Source organism: Muntiacus reevesi, chromosome 9, assembly GCF_963930625.1.
Source record: "Muntiacus reevesi chromosome 9, mMunRee1.1, whole genome shotgun sequence".
Classification (NCBI taxonomy): Eukaryota; Metazoa; Chordata; class Mammalia; order Artiodactyla; family Cervidae; genus Muntiacus; species Muntiacus reevesi.
The window spans coordinates 88,183,061-88,194,031 of NC_089257.1; the positions used below are offsets into that span (position 1 = coordinate 88,183,061).

At 37.6% G+C, this 10,971-nt stretch overlaps 1 pseudogene; it reads left to right on the plus strand.

Moving 5' to 3' along the window:
• Positions 1-8,894: 8,894 nt before the first annotated feature.
• On the plus strand, positions 8,895-10,605 carry LOC136176036 (splicing factor 45-like; annotated as a pseudogene).
• Positions 10,606-10,971: the final 366 nt, after the last annotated feature.

A 10,971-nucleotide genomic window follows, 5' to 3' on the forward strand; every position in this document is an offset into this window, starting at 1 on the left:
TGACTATACAGTGGAAGTGAGAAATAGATTTAAGGGACTAGATCTGACAGAGAGAGTGTCTAATGAACTATGGACATTGTACAGTAGGCAGGGATCAAGACTATCCCAATGGAAAAGAAATGCAAAAAGGCAAAATGGTTGTCTGAGGAGGCCTTACAAATAGCTATGAAAAGAAGAGAAGTGAAAAGCAAAGGAGAAAAGGAAAGATATTCCCATTTGAATGCAGAGTTCCAAAGAATAGCCAGGAGAGATAAGAAAGCCTTCCTCAGTGATCAATGCAAAGAAATAGAGGAAAACAATGGAATGAGAAAGACTAGAGATCTCTTCAAGAAAATTAGAGGTACCAAGGGAACATTTCACGCAAAGATGGGTTCGATGAAGTTCAGAAATGATATGGACCTAACAGAAGTAGAAGATATTAAGGAGAGGTGGCAAGAATACACAGAAGAACTGTACAAAAAAGATCTTCACGACCCAGATAATCACGATGGTGTGATCACTCACCTAGAGTCAGACATCCTGGAATGTGAAGTCAAGTGGGCCTTAGAAAGCATCACGATGAACAAAGCTAGTGGAGGTGATGGAATTCCAGTTGAGCTATTTCAAATCCTGAAAGATGATGCTGTGAAAGTGCTGCACTCAATATGCCTGCAAATTTGGAAAACTCAGCAGTGGCCACAGGGCTGGAAAAGGTCAGTTTTCAATCCAATCTCTAAGAAAGGCAATCCCAAAGAATGCTCAAACTACCGCACAATTGAACTCATCTCACATGCTAGTAAAATAATGCTCAAAATTCTCCAAGCCAGGCTTCAGCAATACGTGAATGGTGAACTTCCAGATGTTCAAGCTGGTTTTAGAAAAGGCAGAGGAACCAGAGATCAAATTGCCAATATCTGCTGGATCATTGAAAAAGGAAAAGAACTCAAGAAAAACATCTATTTCTGCTTTATTGACTACACCAAAGCCTTCGACTATGTGGGTCACAATAAACTGCGGGAAATTCTGAAAGAAAAAGGAATACCTGACCACCTGACCTGCCTCTTGAGAAACCTGTATGCAGGTCAGGAAGCAACAGTTAGAACTGGACATTGAACAACAGACTGGTTCCAAATAGGAAAAAGAGTACATCGAGGCTGTATATTGTCACCCTGTTTATTTAACTGATATGCAGATTGCATCATGAAAAACGCTGGAGTGGAAGAAGCACAAGCTGGAATCAAGATTGCCAGGAGAAATATCAATAACCTCAGATATGCAGATGACACCATCCTTATGGCAGAAAGTGAAGAGGAACTAAAAAGCCTCTTGATAAAATGAAAGATGAGAGTGAAAAAGTTGGCTTAAAGCTCAACATTCAGAAAACTAAGATCATGGCATCCATTCCCATCACCTCATGGGAAATAGATGGGAAGACGTGGGAAACAGTGTCAGACTTTATTTTTCTGGGCTCCAAAATCACTGCAGATGGTGATTGCAGCCATGAAATTAAAAGACGCTTACTCCTTGGAAGGAAAGTTATGACCAACCTAGACAGCATATTAAAAAGCAGAGACATTACTTTGCCAACAAAGGTCCGTCTAGTCAAGGCTATGGTTTTTCCAGTGGTCATGTATAGATGTGAGATTTGGACTATGAAGAAAGCTGAGCACTGAAAAATTGATGCTTTTGAACTGTGGTGTTGGACAAGACTCTTGAGAGTCCCTTGGACTGCAAGGAGATCCAACCAGTCCATCCTAAAGGAGATCAGTCTTGGGTGTTCATTGGAAGGACTGATGCTGAAGCTGAAACTCCAGTACTTTGGCCACCTCATGTGAAGAGTTGACTCACTGGAAAAGACCTGATGCTGGGAGGGATTAGGGGCAGGGGGAGAAGGGGACGACAGAGGATGAGATGGCTGGATGGCATCACCGACTCAATGGGCATGGGTTTGGGTGGACTTCGGGAGTTGGTGATGGACAGGGAGGCCTGGCATGCTGGGGATCATGGGGTCGCAAAGAGTCGGACATGACTGAGCGACTGAACTGAACTGAACTGATAGTAGCTGTACCAATTTATATTCCCAACAATAGTGGAGGAGGGTTCCTCTCCAGGATTTAATGTGTTGACTTAAAAAAAAATGCACAATGTGAAAGCTGCAAGTTAAGTTTTGTTGTGGTTCATTTGCTAAGTCATGTCCAAATCTTTGTAACCCTGTGAACTGCAGCATGCCAGACTTCCCTGTACTTCACTATCTCCCAGAGTTTGCTCTCATCCTCTGTTACTCCCTTCTCTTCTTGTGCTCAATCTTTACCTGCATCAGGGTCTTTTACAATGAGTTGGATCTTTGCATCAGGTAGCCGAAGTATTACTCTCCACCAAAGCAGTGTCTGCCAGTACACCTTAGGAAAGTTAAAATCCATGCTTCAAATCCTGGTCTCCCACCAGAATTTTTGGTCTCTCAAAACCAGTGGGCAGCTTCAGACTACAAGGGGAATGCTTCCACACAAGGACACAACTTCAGGACCAGGATAGGTAACTGTTTTGCCTGCTTTCAAGAATAAAACTACAGAAAGTCAAACAAAATGAGACCAGAGGAATATGTTCCAAAGGAAAGAACAAGATAAACCCTCCAGGGGAAAAAATAATGAAATGGAGATAGGTAATTTATCTGATAAAGACTTCAAAGCAGTAGTGACAAAAATTCTCACTGAATTTGGGAAAAGAATAGAAGAACACAGTAAGAACTTCACCAAAGAACTAGAAAACATCAAAAAGAACTGATCATAACAAAAAAATACAATAAACTGTCAGAAACCATCCAATTCAGAATGTCATATAGAAGAAAGTTTTACTTAGGATAGTTTAAGAAACCTCTAGGATAGAGTCAAGTTACAAATATTTGCATTACAGGGGATCCAGAAAAAAAGAGAGAGAGAGAAAGGGGCAGAAAATGTATTCCATGAAAATATGGCTGAAAACTTTCCTAACCTAACAGATATTAAGGGCCAGGAATCCCAAAGAGCCCCAAACAGCATGAATTCAGAGAATCACAAAAAGACATACCATAATTAAAAAGGCAAAAGTTAAAAATAAAGACAATTTTAATGACAACAACAACAACAGCAACAAAAGAGTTACATACAAAGGAAATCCCATCAGGCTATCAGGGAATTTTTCAGTAGAAACTTTGCAGACTAGAAGGGCACGGCATGATACATTTCAAGTATTTAAAGGAAAAAGCCTACAACCAACTCTTCCAGGCAAGGTTATCATTGAGAATTGAAGGAAAGATACAGAGCTTGCTAAAAAAGCAAACAAGCTTTATTACTACTAAATCAGCCCTAGAAGAAATGTCAAAGGGTCTTTAGAGAAAAAGAAAAAGCCTTTTAAAAAAATAAGAAATATCTCACTGGTATGTAAATATATAAGAAATTCAATGGATCAGCCACTTAAGTCAGTGTAAAGGTTAAAAGACAAAAACTGTAAAATCAAATACAACTACAATCAACAACTAAAGGATTTACATAGAGAGTAAAATATTGCCCCAAAACCTAAAATGTAGAGGAGAAAGTAAAAAAATATAGAGCTTTTATAATGTTTTTAAACTTAAATGACTATTTCAAACAAGTAGATATATTTATAGGTCAATATACATGAAACTCATAGTAACCACAAATCAAAAACCTATAACAGACACACAAAAACAAAGAGGAAGGAACCCAAACATAAAACCAAAGAAAATCATCAAACCACAGGGAAAACATTAAAAGAAGAAAAAAAGAGAATTATGAAAACAATAAGAACACAAGTACCAAAATAGCAATACGTGCATACCTGTCAATAATCACTTTAAATGTCAATGGGCTAAATGTTCCAATTCAAAAAGTCTTAAAAGACAAAGAAGGACATTGTTTAATGATAAAAGGGCCAATTCAAGAAAAGGATATAACATTCATAAACATATATGCAACTAATACAGGAGCACCTAAATATAAAGAAAATATTAACAGACAAAAGAGAGAAATTGACAGTAATGCAAATAGCCACCTATATCAATAGATAGAGCATCCAAACACAAAATCAATAAGGAAACAGTGACTTTAAATTATATGTTAGATTAGATGGACTTACTACATATCCATAGGACACTCCATCCAAAACCAGTAGAATACACATTCTTTTCAAATGCATATGGGTCTTTCTCCAGGATAGATAATACGCTAGGCCACAAAACAAGTCACAATAAATTTAAGATGATTGCAATTATACCAAGCATTTTTACCAACTATAATAATAAGAAACTAAAAACCAATAACAGGAAGAAAGCTGTGGTGGGGGGGGAGCACAAAAATGTGGAGACTAAGCAAAACACTACTAAAAAACCAATGAGGCAACAAAAAAAACAAACAAAAAAGTACCTTGAGAGAATGAAAATAGAAACAAGTTTTTCCAAAATCTATGGGATATAGCAAAAGCTGTTCTAAGAGGGAAGTTTATACAGATATAGACTCACCTAAACAGACAAGAAATACCTCCAATCCTTTCCATATAATGAAATTATTAAAAAAAAAAAAAGAAAGAAAGCCTAAAATCAGCAGAAGAAAAGAAATAATGAGAAGAAGCAAATAAAATAGAGACCAAAAACAAACAAAAAAATCAGTAGAACTAAAAGTTTATTATTTGAAAATATAAACAAAATCAATAAACCTTCAGGAAGACACATTAAGAAAGAAAGAGGGTCCAAATAAACATAATTAGAAATGAGAAAAGTTACAACCAATATCACAGAAATACAAATAATTATGAGATTACTATGAACAGTTATATGATAACAAATTGGTTTAATTTAGAAGCAACGGATAAATTGCCAGAAGCATACACCTGTCCAAGACTTTATCAGGAAGAAATAGAAAAACTGAATGTACTGAATACTAGCATTAAACTGAAGCAGTAATCAAAAAAAATCCCAATAAAAAAGTCCAGGACAGTAAGACTTCACAGAAGAATTTTACAAATATTTACAAAAGAGTTCATACCCATTCTTCTCAAAGTTCTGCAAAAGCCTGAAGGAACTGGAGTACTTCCAAAGGTATTTTTCTACAGTCAGTATTACCCTGATGCCAAAAACAGACAAAGAAACTACAATAAAAGAAAATTAAAAGCCAGCAACTCTGATTAACACTCACAAAATTCCTCAACGAAATAGCAACAGACAAAATTCAACCATACTTAAAGAGGATCATACATCATGATAAAGTGTAATTTATTCCAGGGACATAAGGATTATTCAATATCCATATCAATCAACATGACAGAATAAAATTCACCTGATTACCTCAGCAGATGCAAAAAGTATTTGACAAAATGTAACATGCATTTATGATAAAAATTCAACAAAGCTTGTATTAAGGGAACATATCTAAACATATGTTGAGGGAAGAGTAGAGAAATAGCTCCAGAAAGAATGAAGAGGTTGAACCAAGGCAGAAATGATGCCCATTTGCAGATGTATCTAGTTGTGAAAGTAAACTCTGATGCTATTAAAAAATATATATATATTGTATAGTAACCTGGAATATTAGGTCCATGAATCAAGGTAAATTGGGTGTGGTCAAACAGGAGATGGCAAGAGTGAAGATCAATATTTTAGGAATCAGTGAACTAAAATGGACGGGAAAGAGTGAACTTAATTCAGATGACCATTATATCAATTACTGTGGGCAAGAATCCAATAGAAGAAATGGAGTAGCCCTCATAGTCAACAAAAAAGTCTGAAATGCAATAGTTGGGTGCAGTCTCGAAAATGACAGAATGATCTCAGTTTGTTACCAAGGCAAACTATTCAACATCACAGTAATCCAAGTCTATGCCTTAGTCACTAACACTGAAGAAGCAGGAAAACAATAGAATGGGAAAGACTAGAGATCTCTTCATGAAAATTAGAGATATCAAGCAAATATTTCATGCAAAGATGGGCACACTAAAGGACAGAAACAGCAAGGACCTAACAGATGCAGAAGAGATTAAAACATGGAAGAACTATTTTTGGTCTTGTTTTTTTTAAAGTCTTGATGATGCAGATAACCACAATGGTATGGTCACTCACCTAGAGCCAGGTATCCTGAATTCTGAAGTCAAGTGGACCTTCAGAAACATTACTACGAACAAAGTTAGTGGAGGTGGTGGAATTCCAGCTGAGCTATTTCAAATCCTAAAAGACAATCCTGTTAAAATGTTTCACTCAATATGTCAGCAAATTTGGAAATCTCAGCAATGGCCACAGGACTGGAAAAAGTCAACTTTAATTCCAACCCTAAAGAAAGCAAAGAATGTTCAAACTACCACACAGTTGTGCTCATTTCACATGCTAGCAATGTAATGCACAAAACCCTTCAAGCTAGGCTTCAACAGTATGTGAAAAAAGAACTTCCAGATACATAAACTGGATTTTAAAAAGGCAGAGGAATCAGAGATCAAATTGCCAACATTTGTTGGATCATAGAAAAAGCAAAAGAACAGGAAAACATCTACTTCTGCTTCATTGACTATGCTAAATCCTTTGACTGTGTGGATCACGACAAACTGTGGAAAATTCTTCAAGGGATGGTAATAACAGACCACTTTACCTGGCTCCTGAGAAACCTGTATACAGGTCAAGAAGCAACAGTTAGAACTGGACAAGGAACAACAGACTGGTTCCAAATCGAGAAAGGAGTATGTCAAGGCTATATATTGTCACCCTGCTTATTTAACTTATATGCAGAGTATATCATGCAAAATGCTAGGCTGGATGAATCACAAACTGGAATGAAGTTTGTGCAGAGAAGTATCAATAACTTCAGATATACAGATGACACCACGCTAGTAGCAAAAAGTGAGGAAGAACTAAAGAACCTCTTGATGAAAGTGAAAGAGGAGAGTGAAAAGGCTGGCTGAAAATTTAACATTCAAATCACTAAAATCATGGCATCCAGTCCCATCACATCATGGCAAATATATGGGGAAAAAAATGATAACAGTGACAGACTTTATTTTCTTGGGCTCCAAAATCACTGTAGATGGTAACTGCAGCCACAAAATTCAAAGATACTTGCTCCTTGGAAGAAAAGCTAAGGCGAACCAGAGACATCACTTAGCCAACAAAGGTCCATATAGTCAAAGTTATAGTTTTTCCAGTAGTCATGTACAGATGTGAGAGTTGGACCATAAATAAGGCTGATAGTTGAAGAATTGATGTTTTCAAACTGTGGTACTAGAGAAGACTCTTGAGAGTACCTTGGACAGCAAGGAGATCAAACTAGTGAACCTTAGATGGCATCTCTGACTCAATGGGCATGCATTTGAGCAAACTCTGGGAGACAGTGAAGGACAGGAATCCTGACGTGCTGCAGTCCATGTGACCACAGAGTCAGACATGACTGAGTGACTGAACAACAACAACAATCTCAACATAATAAAGGTCATTTATGACAAATCTGTATCTAACATCATATTTAATAATGAAATTCAAACTATTTTCTGAAAGATCAGGAACAAGACAAACAAGCCCAATTTGACTGCTTTTATTCAATATATAATTGAAAGTCCTAGTCTCAACAATCAGACAATTAAAAAAAAAATTTTTTAAGTGAAATGGAAAAAAGTTCACTGTTCGCAGATGATATTACACTATATATAGAACCTGAAACTGTCACAACATTTTTTGTTAATTGGCTATTTTTGGTGTTAGTTGCTCAGTCATGTCTGACTCTTTGCAACCCCATGGACTGTAACCCACCAGGCTCCTCTGTCCATGCAATTCTCCAGGTAAGGATAAGTTTTTCAGGATATGAGATTAATATACAGAAATTTATTGCTTCTCTATACACTAATAATTAACTACCAGAAGGAGAAATCAAGAAAATAATGTCACTTAACAACTAAATCAAGAGGAATAAAATACCTAGGATAACTAAAGAGGCTAACTAAGGAGGTGAAAGACCTATACTCTGAAAACTAGAAAACACTGATGAAGGAAATTCAAGACAATGCAAATAAATAAATATCCTATGTTCATAAATTGGGAGAATTAATATTGTTTAACTAGGCAATCTACAGCTTCAGTGCAATTTCTATCCAAATACCCATAATATTTTTTTACAGAACTAGAACAAATAATCTTAAAATTATAAGGCACAACAAAATACCCTGAATAGCAAAAGCAACCTTGAGAAAAAAAGAAAAAAGCTAGAGGTATCAGGCTCCCTGGCTTAAGACTATACTACAAAGCTACAGTAACCAAAACAGTATAGTACTAGCACAAAAATGGACACATAAATCAGAAGAACAGAGTAGAGAGCCCAGAAATAAACTCATGCACCCGAGGTAAAAAAGGCAAACGTATACAATGGAGATAACACAGTCTCTTCAATAACTGTGCTAGGAAAACTAGACAGCTACATGTAAAAGAATGAAACTAGACCATTTTCTCACACTGGGTACAAAAATAAAATGGATTAAAGAACTAAGGGTAAGACCTGTAACCATAAAACTCCTAGAATAAAATATGGGCAGTATGCTCTTTGACATCAGTTTTAGTCATAATTTTGAGGTACTCTGTCTCCTTAGGCAAGAGAACAAAAACACAAATAAATAGGACCTAATCAAATGTGAAAACATTTTCACAACAAAGGAAACCTTTAACAAAACTAAGAGGCAACCTATTGGATGGAAGAAGATATTTGCAAATGACATGTCAGATAAGAGGTTAATATTCAAAATTTATTTTAAAATTATACAAGCAAATATTAAAAAATGAACAATTTAATTTAAAAAACAGTCTGGCACCCAGCCTGCCATGTCCCCAGAGCTCCAGCCCAGGTGTGCAGCCATGGCTCAGAAGCATCACCTAGGCGGGCAGTCATTAAAGTGCGAAGATGTCTCTGTACAATGACCTGGGAGTGAAGACCAGTGACTCAAACACATAAGGCTGGTCCAAAACTTTCAAATTTCTGCAGTCTCAGCTCCAGATGAAGAAGGCAGCCCTCACTCAGACCAAGACCCAGAGGAAAATATAAAGTACAGTCTTAGGTTCAGTAATCAATCTGAAGCAAGGTGATTCTTCAGATGAGCAGCAGATCCCCTCTGCACTTAGCCACAGGACTCAAGAACCTTGTTCCCAGGTTGTTTTCTGCAGAAGGTTTGATCCTCTTATCTGATGAATATGAGCCCAGCTTTCCTAACGATTATGAGAAAGCAGTGAAGCACCAAAGAGAGGAGCAACAAATACAGTGGGAGCTGGAAAGACAGAAGGAAATAGAAGGGAGAGAAAAGAAATGTAAAGACAGGCATGAAGCTAGTAGGTTTTCTAGGCGACCAGAACCAGATTCTGATGAAGGTTATGATCAAGAAAGGAGCAAGATGGGTGGAGCTGTCATCACACCATCCACTTCTCTTATAGAGAAGGACAAAGAGTTACCCTGAGACTTCCCCATGAAGAGGATTCAAGACCTCGCTCACAGTCTTCCAAAGATGCTATTCCTCCCCCTGTGTACAAGGAACAAGACAAACCCAGATCCCCAGTCAGCCTTACCAACTCCTTCCTCACCAACATGGGGGTAGGGTAGCATATAAAATCATGCAGAATTTCAGCTTCTGGGAAGGTCACAGTCTTAGGAAGCACCAGCAGGGCCTGAGCATCACACTGTCAGTGGAGACCAGAAAGTGGGAGGTGGGGGGAGGCACGGCAAGATCATATGCCTGACACCATCAAGAAAGATTCAGCCAAGAAGTTGGATTTAAATCCATTAACTAAAATACTTGTGCCCTACCAAAGTGGTCCCACTCAAGAACATGATTGGTGCAGGAGAGGTGGATGAAGACTTGGAAGTTGAAATCAAGGAAGAGTGTGAAAAATATGGCAAAGTTGGAAAATGTGATATTTGAAATTCCCAGTACCCTTGATTGTAGGAGACAGGAAGAATAAAAGAAAAGCAGGCCCCTGCAAGGGCTGCAAAATACATTTATAATTATTGATAAACTGGGTGCTATAAGGCATGAGACTCTTGGAACAAGTCAAGAGGGAACAGTTCATAATCTCAAAAACAAGATATGATCCTGGGTTTGGAAAACCGACCCCAGACTGTTTCTCAACTGGCGTCTCAGAGCCACATGTTTTACATATCTGGTGGAAAATCTATAGATAAGAATATTAGTCTTAGTTATTGATTTGTTATTGATTACTTTTTCCTAATTACTCAATGGTTAATGATCATTTTGTTCTTTGGCCCTGAAGGCTACATGAGTTATAGTTTCATTCACGACTGAAAGTGTAATAAAGTATAATAAAGCTGGCTTGGATTCAGTTTCAGCACCTTCACCTCGGAGCGGTGTTGGTCCCCTGGTCCTTGCTTTTCTCTGAATTCTTGTGTCTTGTTTATCATTCTCTTGCCGTATCACGCTTTGGAAACCCTGCTTGTCGAGCCGGTCTTGACACTTGATGATGAAGCAGTCTGAATATTTTTAGAATTCCAGAGGGTTGAGTCTGTTGGTGATCTGAATGGGAAGTATTTTGGTGGACAGGTGCTCAAAGCATGTTTCTACAATTTAGATAGATTCAGGCCCTTGGGTTTGGTAGAACAAGTTTGATTTTAAAAACTAGAGCCTGAGTCCTTTCCAGCGATCCTTCAGTGAGCTGCAGACTGAGCAGAGGAGAACAAGGTAACAGGAAGCCTTCATAGCTGTGGGCACAGGGAAGGACTTCTAAGACATATGTTGACTGATTCTTTTTTTATTTTGTGGTTTTTTAATATAGCATAAAAATCCTTCTAAAACACACACACACACACATACACACACACACACACATATATATATATGGTCAATATGGCTATGTTCAACATCACTAATCACCCAGAAACAGACATAAAAAGCATGATGAGAGGAGAGCAGAAGACAGCAGAGGAGTAAGACGGGGATATTGCCAGCCTCCCCACAACACATCAAAAACTCATC